The following is a 14,626-nucleotide window of genomic DNA, read 5'->3' as shown; positions in this document are numbered from 1 at the left end:
AACTGGATGCCATCGTTCTATAATGGATATATGGCACAATTTCGATCGACCTCGTGCAAACCGTCATGAAGAAACAGACCACCGCCTATAACACGTGGATTGCTTTGGAAAACCTTTTTTGAGACAACAAGAGCTCGCGTGCCCTCCATCTTTAGACAAAACTCACCAACACTTGACTTGACTCGTTTAAGGATATGGCTCCTTATTGTTAGGAGGTTAAAGTCCTCGCTGATCAATTGTCCAACGTTGACGTGCAACTTTCTCAAACCCAAATCATTCTCAAACTGCTCGGGGGTTTGACGGAACAATATAGTACCATTGCAGCCATCATCAGAAACACTAACCCATTACCTGAATTTAATTCAGTCCGGTCCACCCTATGCCGCGAGGAAACCGAGAAAGCTGCTCAGGCTCTGCAGTCAGCTACGGCTGCTAGCCATGCCTTGGCGGCCACTAGCAAACCAGACCCTCAACATGCAGATGGTCCTTCCGGAAATCGTCAAGTTCAATATGCGGACAGAAACAACAGTCGAGGCCGAGGCCGCGGCATGACCAGAGGACGCGGCAGAGGTTTTACGGGAAGGGGACGCAACTCGTTTCAATAAACAAACTATACCCCGTGGGCCCCGTTCCTTGGATATTGGTCGGGAGCTAACCCGAGTCACACCCCTTGGCAACAGTGGGCATCGTCCCCACCGTGCCCCTACCCAACAAACAACAAACCACCAGCCTCGAACTCGGGTCTGGGTATTTTGGGTCCTCGGCCACCGCAAGAATATGCTATGGGTTACACGCCAACCGACATAGATCAGGCACTCCATACTATGTCTCTTTACCCATCGGAGCAACCCTGGTTTATGGACATGGGAACGTCCAACCATATGACAAACAATCCAGGTAATTTCTCGTCATTTTTTAATAATAGTATTTTACGACACATAATTGTAGGCGATGGTAATACCATTCCCGTGACCGGTCAAGGTAACCAAACTTTAAAACCATCCTTCCCACCCCTAATACTGAATAACGTTTTACTTGCACCTCAGATAATTAAAAACCTATTGTCGGTTCGTCGCTTAACAACCGACAATCAAGTTTCATTTAAATTTGACCCTTATGGTTTTCTTGTGAAGGATCTCAAGACCAAGCCGCGTATCCTCCGCAGCAATAGCTTGGGGATCTCTACCCGTTGACGCCCCAGATCCTCTCCAAAATCCATTCTCCCTCTTCATTTGCAGCTATCTCTCAAGACGTTTGGCACCAACGCTTGGGTCATCCGGGTCCAGATTTAATAAAGTCACTTAGGTCTTTTAACTCTATTCATTGTAATAAGACTAGTTCTAAACTTTGTCAATCTTGCATGTTTGGTAAAAGTATTAAACTTCCGTTTGCTAATTCTGTTACATCTACTTTTTTTACCATTTAACATATTAGATAGTGACTTATGGACATCACCCATCATTAGCACCGGTGGACATCGTAATTACATTTTATTTCTAGATGATTTCACCAACTTCCTTTGGACCTACCCACTTAGCCACAAATCTCAAGTCTTTACCATTTTTAAACAATTTTATAATCTTATCGAACCACAATTTGAACGTAAAATTAAACATTTTCAATGCGACAATGGAATAGAATACGCCAATAGTTCTTTTCAAACTTTTTGTCAACAAAACGGGATGATATTTCGATTCTCTTACCCATACACCTCTTCTCAAAATAGAAAAGCTGAACGCAAAATCCGCTCCATTAACAATATCATTCGCACCCTTCTAGCTCAATCTAACCTACCTAATAATTTGGCATCATACGCTAGAAGTCGCTACATACCTCACCAACATCTTACCTTCAAAAACACATCAATACAAATCCCCAACACAACTTCTATATCACCGTTCCCCGGCTTATGAACACGTCGCGTGTTCGGATGCCTCTGCTATCCATTACTACCCCACACTATCATTCATAAATTACAACATCGCTCCAAACCTTGTGTCTTTCTCGGATACCCCAACAAACATCGTGGGTACAAATGCCTAGACCTATCCACCCATAAAATAATCATATGTCGTCATGTTCAATTTGATGAAACCATTTTCCCTTTTAAATCCATAAATCAACCACCCGTCAACATTATCAGATTTTAACCGACAATCTCCACCCCTCCCTATGGTCCCACGTTGATCAAAACCCCACCCATACTACTCACCAAACATCACCCACCGCCCCTATATCACCTGCCGCCAACATTCCCCAACCTCAATCCCCTTTCGACGCAGCCCACTACAGCCCACTCCAACCCACTCGGCCCAACCACCCACCATAACCTATTCTCGTCGGCCCAAACCAAGCACCACTCAATCAGCCCAAATAAACCAATTCAGACAACAAACATCACCTACCCAGCCAACATCGACCATTAAGACCCAACCTCAACCTAATCCGCTTCCCATCGACACAACGCAATCCAATCGAACCATCCGAACGCGATCAATGGATGGTATTATCGAACCACGTCAAATTTTCAACCTCAATACCTCTTCGCCCGTTCCTATTTCCCGCAACCCTAACGTTGCCTTGAACACACCGGAATGGCGCCAAGCAATGAATGTTGAATTTAATGCTCTTATTAAGAACATGACGTGGGAATTAGTTCCTCGTCGACCGGATATGAATATCATATGTAGCATGTGGTTGTTTCGCCACAAATTCACGTCAGATGGTTCCCTAGAAAGGTACAAGGCAAGATTGGTATGTGATGGTAGAAACCAACAGTTGGGGGTCGATTGTGGAGAGACTTTTAGTCCGGTTGTCAAACCGGCTACTATACGCACAGTTTTATCTTTAACGTTATCTCAGTCTTGGTCCATTCATCAGCTTGACGTGACCAATGCCTTTTTTACATGGGACTTTGAATGAGACAGTTTACATGTATTAACCTATTGGGTTCCGCAATCACGATTATTCGGACCATGTTTGCCGTTTCAAGAAATCGTTATATGGTCTAAAACAAGGTCCTCGAGCGTGGTACCAACGCTTCATAGACTTCGTTTCTACCATGGGATTTGTTCAAAGTCGATGTGATAATTCATTGTTCGTATATCACCATGGTAACGACACAGCATACCTTCTCATCTACGTTGACGACATCATAGTCACCACATCGTCGGTTGCACTTCGCCTCGACATCATGGCCAAGCTAGCAACTGAGTTTGCCATGAAAGACCTGGGGAAACTAAGCTACTTCTTGGGTATTTCGGTCAAACGCACCGGAAATCAGTTATTTTTGTCTCAACAAAATTATATGCGGGATATATTGAACCGGGCGGGCATGACTGCGTGTAAATATGTCCCGACACCGGTCGACACGAAGCCGAAGCTCAGCGCCAACGACGGAGAGGATTTTACGGATCCGGCACTTTACCGAAGTTTAGCTGGAGCTCTTTAGTATCTTACGTTCACAAGACCGGACATATCATACGCGGTCCAACAATTGTGCATTCATATGTATGCTCCTAAACTCTCTAATTGGTATGCTTTGCTCCGGGTCATCCTCTATCTTCGAGGCACTCTGGATTACGGTATTACCCTTGGCCCGTCGCATGCTCCTTCTTTACGAGCGTATATTGATGCAGACTGGGCGGGTTGTCCGGACACTCATCGGTCAAGCTCAGGCTATTGTGTTTACTTTGGGGATAATCTGCTATCCTGGTCGTCTAAACGACAATCGACGGTCTCTCGATCTAGTGTGGAAGCTGGATATAGAGGCGTTGCGAATGTGGTGGCAGAAATTTGTTGGTTACGTAACCTACTACTTGAATTGAAACGTCCGATTTCCACGGCCACCTTGGTTTACTGTGACAACATCAGTGCAATCTATTTATCAGGTAATCCTGTGCAACACCAAAGAACCAAGCATATTGAGTTGGACATCCACTTTGTTTGCGAACACGTTCGTCGGGGTCACGTTCGCATTGTTCACGTTCCTACCCGTTTTCAGATAGCAAATATTTTTATGAAGGGTCTCCCAAAGATATTGTTTGAAGACTTCAGGTCCAATCTCAGCATTCGGCCTCCTCCCGCTTTGACTGCGGGGGTGTAATAGATATCGATTTATATTTGAATTATATTATATGTTTATTGAGGTTTATCTCTATATTTAAAGTTGTAATCTATCCCTAAAATATTGGGATACTCTTTGTATTTATAGATTGTAAATCAATGGAATGGAGATCATTAAGCAAATACTATCTTTCAGTTTATTAATATATTAATCTTTAACCGAAAACGAGATCATTCCTTTATTTTTTCTTTATATTATTTATGTTCGGTCGTTTGATTTACCCCACCCGTCTCGAATGCTTATCAAGAACAAAATCCGTTCGTTGTCGAATCTGGTTTGTTGATCTACATCTCCTTATTCAAAGCTTTGTAATAGATAACAGAAATTAATAACAACAATTCTGAGCCGGTTGAAAACAGTATCATCACTACTCTTTCCTGCTATTGTTTTTTTATACACCTTTATATATATATATATATATAGAAATTTAAGCTAGTGAATCCGATGCCATTTGTTATTGATGGGATAAGAAATAGAGAGCTATTTAAGCTCCTTAATCTACATGCATTTTAGTCAATTTATACAATGAATAGTACAACAACATTTATTTTAGTTACACTAGCATAAAAGAGTAATACATAGACACTAGAGTTTTTAATATGCAAGACCACTTCTGGATTTGAATTACTTCAGCCTGACTTGTTTACTTGATCCAAACTTGTTTGCGATACTCCCCAAGTGCCCAAAGCGGAAATATGTTCCTGTATTCTGCATAATGTTGCATGCAGTTCTTCATGAAAACTCCAGCGATCTCCTGCAAAATTCATCTTAGATGCAAATAGAAATGATCGGCTGAGATATTGTAGACGGTAGAAGAAGTCGTGTCCATGATAATAAAAAGACGGTAGGCGCTTTGATTTGTGTTACCTGTTGAGGAAAATCTCCATTATCCAACTGTGCATTTATTAATATTTTTGCTGCTTTATGCAAGGGCGTTGGGTCTCTTTCGGCCTAGTATGACAATGAAAGAACATGCATAAATGTGTTTAGCCCTTGAAAATCAATAATGATATGCTGGAAGCCTCGGAATAAGCTGGACTACTTAGTGTAAAACCAACCTGTCCGCCTAACATAAGACCAAGCATATAGCCCATGATGTTTGAACTAGGTTTGTACGATTTCCATCCAACGGCGTATATACTTCAGTAGGGCAAGACTTGTGACTCTCCCCCCATCCACCCTCTTCATTTTGTTTTGAAAGGAAAAACTCAACTGCTTTACGAACTGCGTTACTGTTGTTATACGTTTTTCCTGCAGAGATTAAGCCTCCTAGTGAAAAAAGTGTGCCATAGAGAAAGCATATTCCCCAATAACCATACCTGTCCAATTTCATATATTTTCAGAATACTATTTGTGTTTTTTATTTTGTATGGAGGACCGAGGTACCATGAACCATCATGCAGTTGTTTTTCCTCTAAAAAGCGAACTGCTTTGGCGACTGAAACTTGTATTTCTTTCTCCCGATGCTCTGGGTGCAAGTGGTTAAAGGCTACAAGGGCTTGGATAATTGATGCTGTGCACTCAACATGCCTAATCAAATCACCCAAATAAGAAAACCATAGCATCTATTATTTCTTAAAATTCCTTAAAGTATTTCCATTAATGAGTAGGGACATACTCTTTCTCAACAACAATGTCTGCAAAAATTTCTGAAGGATTTAACATCTGCAAAGGAAAACAAAAGATAGGTTTAGAAGATAAAGTCAAAACTTTCTTCTCTAAAGGAATACCAAAAAACTAATATTTCTCACAAGGAGGGTATTTTTAATTTTTCTACCCTGCGTCCTGCGGATGTTCTTGTGTTTGGCTGGGTAAGCCTCACTGGGGTGTCCCCGTTGGTGGGGCTGAGAGACAGTGGCTTCGTACCGGGACATGCGGTTTTGAGAGCGGGGTCTAGGAAGGTTGCTAAGCATGAGACATCGTGTTTGGAGAATCAGCACGTGTTCATTCCATTTGCCTTTGACACTTTTGGATCCCTTGCTCCCGAGGCGGTTCGCTTCTTGGAGCGGGTGCAGAAGGTGGTACACAGTGACTGGCAGAGCCCAAGGAACCAAGGATTTATATTTAGTAGAATAGGCTTTGCGATTCAAAAGGGGATAGCGGCGCAGCTTGTTGCTCGCTTACCCATTATCCATTATCCAGATGTAGTTCGATTTGTGTTATATATAAAAGGATCAATATTATTTAAAAAAAATATATATATATTATATTTACCTGTAAATATGGTTGCGGGACGGGTGGCTCCCAGACTGCAAAACCTCCTGTTATAGGACTCTGCATGTATAGAAGGACATTAACAGCCTCATATAACTGCTCATTGTTTGCTTTTTCTCCCGAAATTTCCTCCGACATTTTCGAAAGTAGTAGAAGACACTGCAAGAGAATAATTATTATATGATAAGAGGCAATCGTTTCCCGAATACTAAGAAGAAGCATTAAGATTGTGATTATATAGTATCACCTTTAATGCTTCAGCTGTGCAATCGGAGACAACCCAGCCTTGATCTTGGTCCGAGAAAGTCCACGCCCCTTTAGTAAACTGCCGACACATTTTACTAAAATCTCCAGAAGGATTTTGTTTGATTTGAGACTCTTTGATATAAAAATGGGCTTTTTTTAACGAATCACCATATTCTTCAACCATATCAGTAGCTATTATTGCTTGAGTTGCAAGTGTGCAGTCCCATAACTGACTCCCGAAACTCTGCATTTTCATGCCGTCTTCTGCTAGCCATAAATAATCAGGCACTCTAGCAAGGTGGTGCTTAAACTCATCCCCATTTGGATTTTCAGCCCACCAACACATCATTTGCAAGCTCTGAATTGAATAACAAAAAGAAATTTAGTAGAGGTGGGCGGGTCAGGGCGGTTGGGGTAGAGTCAAAACAAGTCATCTTTTAGTACCTTTTCTACACATCCGATGGTAATATATCTGCTCTCTTGGGCACCATATCGCATTAGCTCAATCGCTCTTTTGAGACCTCTTTCTCTTAGCTTGGTGAACGGCCAATACTTGAGGATGGGCTCACTTAAGTAATGAAGACTGTCCCATAACAAATCTTGGACTATTGAGTGAGGATAATACAGATCCTCCTACACTTGGTTAGAAGCACACATATTTGAGCATAAATTTTAAGATTTTTCACAATTACTACTGAAGTTTTATAAAATGAAAAGGATAAAAAGCTTTTCATGAAAACTTTACAAAGGATAATGCTACAAATATGAATCTAGAGGTGGCAAAGTGAACATGTAGGTTAAAGCTTTAAGACAAGTAATTTTGTATGTGGGTCTGGTTGTCCATATTTGTAAAACTTATTGTAACTAGAGAATTAAAGTTGATGTAAAAACTAAGATCTATCTTTGTTAGTAAATTTAAGAGGATGTACACACTGAAAATAATGCACTTTGGGTGACTTTCGACTTGTTTGACCATTTTCCTTATTAGCTACTATAAATCTTAAATTGCCACCCACAAACTTGTGTGGTTCCCACCAGTTGGAACTGACATGTCTTGGTTGTGACCATCTTAGTTGACACTACTTGTTGTAAGGTGGCACTTTTTTATTTCCTGAGTACTTCAGAGAGATGTTTTATATGCTATTACCATTTTATATATACAAGGAAAAAAAGTATGTGTTTCTAACAACCTTGCAACAATTATGGCGTTGTTTATTCCAATTTATGTCATGATACGGGATGGGACGGATTTCTTTGCGAAGTTGCAAAACAAGATCAGTGATCGGACCATGGAATTTTCTCCCGTACAAGTATGACATAGGCATATAAGTTGTCCAGCAATAACACCACATTTTTGCTGTAAGAAAAATAGAGAGATATCTTTCATTCAATATCCAATATGTTGGTGTATTCAACACCTGCTTGCATATGTATTGTTCCAAGTCTTACGCCCCCTTCGGGGACTGCTTGCATATGTATATACCTAGATGATATGGTACAGCTTCAGGGAAAAGCCAGAATTCCGGTGGAAGTGGATTGCACCCTTCCCATTCGTATACACCAAGCACCTGCACACAAAGGTAGTAAAATTAGTTTAAAGACTCGTACCGATAACTGTGATGCCAAATTTTATAAGATGTTACTGATAGATAAGTTTTGCCCCAAGAGGGAATTGTGGCTGCACCACCATGGTCTAGTATCCACTTCCTGCCTCGGTCCACCGCCCCATTTCCATCATTTGGTCCTTCTCCAAGCAACCTTAGGGCTATGTAGCTTAATGCAGATCCAAACATGGTGCTGTGCCCCTTGATATAAAATCCCCAACAACCATCATCATTCTGACAAATTTAACAAAAAAAGGTTATGATATTTGACTGACTATGAATTAAGCTGTATTTCTCTTGGGAGTTAGATGGTTCTTACTTGATGGTTGTAGATATAACGTATCATTTCGGTCTTGTGTTGTTTGGACAAATGAGTGTTGATAGTTCCACTGATATACATTGCAATAAGCTGCAAATTGAACACCTTAGTGTTATACTAATCTAGTTTATTCATGAGAGAATAGTAAGGAGCTTTGTGAAAGGTGGCATGCAAAATGGAGTTTGAGTCAGCTTATGAGTCTTATAACAAAGGTTCAAATTAGAGTTTGTTGAATTCCTAGGAATGTCGAATTTGTGTTACGTTAGAGCATCACATTTGTAATGTGATGGACTGATATTCATCGATTCGATTCCGATAGTCGGCTTTTCTTTCTTTATTTTTTTCGATGTTTTACATGATTGATAATGCATCTTTGCAATCAAAGAATATTGAAAAAATAAATAAAATAAAGTGTCTTCCTCTTTTTGCAAAAGCCATTGATTTGTTATGCTATTATGTTATAGTAAATTATCATCATCATACTCAGTATATCCCACCAATAGCAAAGCTATGGTAGGGTCTGAGGAGGGTAAGATGTAAACAGCCTTACCTCTACCCTTTAGGAATAGAGAGACTGCTTCCGGTAACATCGTACTCAGTTATAGTAAATTGTACGTAATTTAAATCATATCTTATTTCAAAATACTAATTATTATTTTTAAATCTTCATTATCAACTATTTAATATTTTCTTTATTAGTATATGTAATATACAATTCTACTCATAAATATCATCTCGATTTTCAAATGGTGGTCCTCGAACATCTACCCGTAACTCATTTGCCCTCTGAACATGTTTTTGTATTCTTGGTATCTAACAAAAACTAAACATCTGCCCTCTAACTCATTTGCCCTCCAAACATGTTTTAATATTCTTGGTATCTAACAAAAGACTAACCTTACAAGGGGAGGAGTGAAAAACACGGGGCCAGAATTTTCTGCGGGCCAATGACCATCTTTTGCTTGAATCGCACGGTTTAATCTAACTGCTTTTTTAACGGTCGTCGTCACTGTTTCATAACTCGCTTCCTCGTCTTCTTCTAACCTCACTGGTGGTATGCTCAACAAATCGATTCCATTTTCCTTGATCAACTGCAGATCGCATAAAAATGCATCACCTAACATAGTTACATATAAGTGTGGAACTAGGTTGAGGGTAAGGGGTGTGATCACACCCGATGATTTTTTTTTGTTTTGTGTTTGTATATGCACGTATATAATATTTAATCCTGAGTGACCTCCAAAAATTTTTGACACCGACCTTCAAAATTTTTTATTTAAGACTTTATAATTACACAAATATAATTATATTATCTAACACTATTATAAACTTATATATATATATATATATATATATGGAGAGGATCATGAGAGAACTCCTTTTTATGTAGAGAACTAGAGAACTAATCATGAAATATTGTTAATTTAATTAAAAAAAATATTTTTAATATTTTTTTCTTTCATCCTTCTTATATTTTGTTATTCTTCACCAAAAAAATATATAAAAATATAAAAATAAAAATAAATAAAAAAAATTAACGAGTAATGCATATATGCAATACACCGACTTTTTTTTATAATGCATATGTGCAATAGTGTGCATTTTGATATTTGAAATAGAGTTGAATAACATGTATATATATATATATATAGTTGTTTGTATTGTATATTTGCAATAGTGTTATATTATATACAAAAATTAAAAAAAAATCGATATAGTGCATATGTGCATTGATGTTGTATTACATATATGCGATAATGTGTTTTGCATACAATTATTAGTGTCGTATTTGCATATATTCAATAGTGTGTTTTTAGATAATGTATTTGTGTTGTATTATATGCAATAAAACACTATTTTATATATACAATACACATTAATGCACATACGCATTACATCGACATTTTTTTAGGAACAATATCATCTTATTAGAAAGAGGAAAGAAAAAAAAATCACAAAATAATTTTTATAAAATAGTTAAAAATAATTCCTTACTAGTTCTCTAGTTCTCTCTTTAAAAGGAGTTCTCTCTAGATCTCACCCCTATATATATATATATATATATATATATATATTGGATTGATTTCTTTTTAGAACCGCTTTGAGTTTTAAGAACTCGAAAGAACTTAACGTAACAAAATTATTTTTTATTGAATTTTTTTTACACATGTGTAATACGTAAGTGTAAGTAATGTACAAATAATTACAGCATTTTTTTACACACCGAATCGACTTTTTACACATGTGTAACTAACATTTAAACTTGTGTAATCATCAAAAATATTTATTCTCTCTACTGATTCATTTTTTAATCAAATTTAATCTCAGCCACATATTTCATATCATTTAATTAAATGTGTGGTCCAAAATTGAGTTCTTAAAATTCTTAAAACTCATCAAATTCTCAAAATATCCCTCCCATATATTACACTTATATATATATATATAGGGTGGAGTTATAATAAGAAGTGGAGTATGTTTAAGAAGTGTAATAAGTAATCTGGTGCGTTAGATATGTTGATCTAACGGTGGATATAGAAAGTGTGTTTATTATGCGGTGTGTTTTATTAGTTATAATGGTGAAAACACACTTCCTACACTTCTTAGAAAAAATATATTTATTATAACCTTGCTCTCTCTCTCTATATATATATATGTGTGTGTGTGTGTGTGTGTGTGTGTGTGTGTGTGATTTTGAGAACTTGATAAGTTAGTAAGAACTTTAAGAATTTAATATGGACCACACATATAATTAGAGTATTAATATGTGGCTGAGATTAAATGTAATTTAAAAATGAACCAAGAGATAAAATAAAGATTTTTGAAGATTACACCAGATTAAATGTTAGTTACACATGTTTAAAAAGTCAATTCGGTGTGTAAAAAAATACTGTAATTTTTTACGTTACTTACACTTACATATTGCATATGTGTAAAAAAAATAAATTGTTACATTGAGTTCTTTCGAGTTCTTAAAACTCAAAGTAATTCTAAAAAGATTTCAATCATATATATATGTAAGATGATTCATGAGAGAAATAGTATTAATGCGAGAAGTTATATAAATGAATCTTAGCCATTTTTTTAACAACAAATTTAATCTCCACCAAAATCCCCCTAAACTTGCCTTTGCAAAGATTTGAACACACCATCTCCATTTTAGAAGTGTAAACATCATACGACTAGACCATTTTGGATCTTAGCCATTGATTAAGTGTAATCAATGGTCCATAATAAAAATGGTAAACTTGTAAATAACAAGAAACTAATTACCAGAATTTTAATAAAAAGGGTAATTTTGTCTTGTAAGCCTTTTAAAGTCAAAATGAATTATTAATAACGTTGAATTGATATTTATTACTCTCTACGTCTCATTATAAGTGTTCAGTTTTAAAAAAACACAAAGTTTTTTTTTCCTACCAAATGACAATAATGTCCTTGAAAAGTGGGTCCATCAATATTGTTTATTAATATTAGTTGTGTGTGTTTAAGGGTAAAATTGGAAATTGACTAATAAATTTTGAAAGTGAACACTTGTAATAGGACAAATAAAAAAGGAAATGTGGACACTTATAATGAGACCGGGGGGGGGGGGGGTACTAGTTAATTCAAAGATACTGCAAATCAATTTTTTAGATTTAGTTTTATTAATTTTTTTTATCAAAGTATTGTTAACCTAACATCAATATAATCAAATACCATAATATCTTCATTCATAATTTTTCAAACACGTTAAATATCAAATTAATGTATCATGTGAATAATTTCTCAAAAGAAAAGTTGGGACGCAAAGTTTGGTTTTATCCTTTTTATCATGTGACCAATTTGATTTGGATCGAAAATGTTTTTATACTTAGCGACAGATAACCGACCCTCAAAATTTCCAACTCCCTATAAAAAGATTTGTAGCTAGTTCTGTCACACATAATTTTCCACCTTAGTGACTTCAACTGCTTTTGTTTAAGAAGCTTATCAACTATTAGACATAATATAATTTGTCACAAGGAATCTGAAAATGTGGAGTCTTGGGATACATACACTCTTTAGGTCACTATGTTTCTTCTTGTAAACATATTCAGTTATATTCACATACAATACAATATATATAATTACCAAGTTTATCTTCAACCAATAACTAAACATAGCAAACACCAAAATATCTAACAATCTTTTGATTACCATACGTTCCAAACTAACCTGCATCCGCATAAACAAATCACCGCATGGATGGAAACCTTCTCTCCGTTTGTTTCTAAAATGTTGACGGGCATCTTCAACTTCTTGTCGTTCATCTGGAGTTCCGGCATCATGTTCAAATTCCCAAATTTGCCTACCAACAAAATTGTTGGTGGTAAATAAGTAAGGATCGGTCCCTTGTGCGATCTTTAACTTCCACATGATAACAGAAGGGAGTTAAGGTGATAGTGTCTACTATCTAATAGGCGGGTTCATATAGACTTCTTTCTTACTCAGTTCAATATTGAATGCCACCTCATTTATGTCTCTTCGTAGATGGTATATTAAAAGTATACAGGCATTTAACTTTTACAATAATTGGTCTTGAATGTTTCCTTTTTTAGTATTTTTGATGAAAAGTAATTAAAAAAGAATTGAAAATTAGTATTGGTGGATAATAAAATGCCTTTCATATAAAGATGATGCAAGTTAAAAGATAATGATAAAGTTAATCAACTGATATTAATAAAAACATTTGGAACAGTAACCGTGAGCACACAAGCACCCCGAATTAGACTTCGTAACTCAAAGAAAGGCAAAGAAAAAAATTAAAAACCTTTGCAATGCTTTTTATTTATTTGTAACTTGGTTTTTATTCAAGTGCTTTTGGGTGTCCTCTAAACAACTCTCAACTTGCTTTTATAGTGAAAGCATATCGAGGGGCTTGAATTGGATAAAAGAAATAATTAAAAATCAAAATCAGTTGCATTAAACATCTTCATAACTTTTTATAAGTTATTAACCTAATTAAACCTTGTGCACGAGTTTAAAAATACACAGGTGGCCATAAAAGGGCCACACTGTGCGTGCACAACGAGTTACGGCTGCTTCATCCTTCAACGTTTCACTTGAGTGTGACTCCTTTAAAGGGAACACCGAATCAAGAGTGATCATCTTTACAAACCATTTAAGGTTTTGTCTCTTCACCATATAAGGAGTGATCCGACCACTTCTTCCACTATATTTTGTTAAAGTATTTTAACAGCTTTAATTATTTATAAACACCTACCCTCAAGCATCGATATCTTCTTCATCTTAGCTTCGTTTCGAACACAATTTAGTTCATTGCGAAGCTCTCACAACATAGAGCACAAACGAAATAGTTAACATTTATATTAACCAAGTTACATATAATTAAGAGTTAAGAGTAAAATGCCATTTTCGTCCCTGTGATTTGGTAAATAACGCGAATTTAGTTTAAAAAGTTTATTTTTTGCATATGGACCATCCACATTTCCCAGTTATTGCCAATTACATCCAAATCACTAACTCCGTTAAATTTAATTGTTACGTTATGGGTAGACATGTCTTTTCACTATATCTTTTTTATAATACTTATTTTAGTGAACTGCGGTTTTCGTCATTGTGGTTTGTCTAAATCTACGGTTTTAGTCTAATAGTTTCAAGTTTGCAATTTTCGTACTTGAAGTTTCATTTCACTTGCAATCAAACCCGAATTTATTAACCTCGTTAATTTTGGTCGCTAACACATTTGCGTGCCCCTCACGTGACGACTAGTTTTGTCGTTTCTCTCCCTAAATAAACTTCAGTCCTAATTCGTAAAAACCCTCACATGAGGGGCTAGGGTGTATTTGGGGAAAGGAAAAAAACAAGGAACAAAATTGCCCCACACGTGAAGGGCATTGATGAGTTTAGCGACCAGACTTAATGATATTAGGGAATTCGGGTTTAATTGCAAGTGAAATGAAACCATAGGGAAGAAATTTGTTAGTTTGAAACTACTAGACTAAAACTGCATATTTGGACAAACTTGAGGGACGAAAATCGCAGTTCACTAAAATAAGTATCATAACAAAGAAAGGGTGAAGGACATGTCTACTCCTGACTTAACGATTAAATTTAACGGGGTTAGTAATTTGG

The 14,626-nt window shown here is 36.6% G+C and overlaps 1 pseudogene across 1 annotated transcript; it reads right to left on the bottom strand.

Moving 5' to 3' along the window:
• Positions 1-4,769: 4,769 nt before the first annotated feature.
• On the bottom strand, positions 4,770-12,907 carry LOC143579789 (dammarenediol II synthase-like; annotated as a pseudogene). The gene is made up of 14 exons (XR_013143525.1): positions 12,707-12,907; positions 9,412-9,600; positions 8,510-8,599; positions 8,230-8,424; positions 8,070-8,154; positions 7,777-7,943; positions 7,031-7,219; positions 6,588-6,944; positions 6,341-6,499; positions 5,745-5,791; positions 5,513-5,656; positions 5,185-5,445; positions 4,994-5,077; positions 4,770-4,880 (listed from the first exon to the last, which is right to left on the bottom strand). The product of XR_013143525.1 is annotated as a dammarenediol II synthase-like (transcript).
• Between the last annotated feature and the right edge of the window lie 1,719 nt (positions 12,908-14,626).

The sequence above is a fragment of the Bidens hawaiensis genome, unplaced genomic scaffold (assembly GCF_021521415.1).
Source record: "Bidens hawaiensis isolate Kalapana, Puna unplaced genomic scaffold, B.hawaiensis_p1.1 tig00029951_1, whole genome shotgun sequence".
Classification (NCBI taxonomy): Eukaryota; Viridiplantae; Streptophyta; class Magnoliopsida; order Asterales; family Asteraceae; genus Bidens; species Bidens hawaiensis.
The sequence above is the reverse complement of the archived record's forward strand: the minus strand, read 5'-3'. Positions and strand labels throughout refer to the sequence as shown.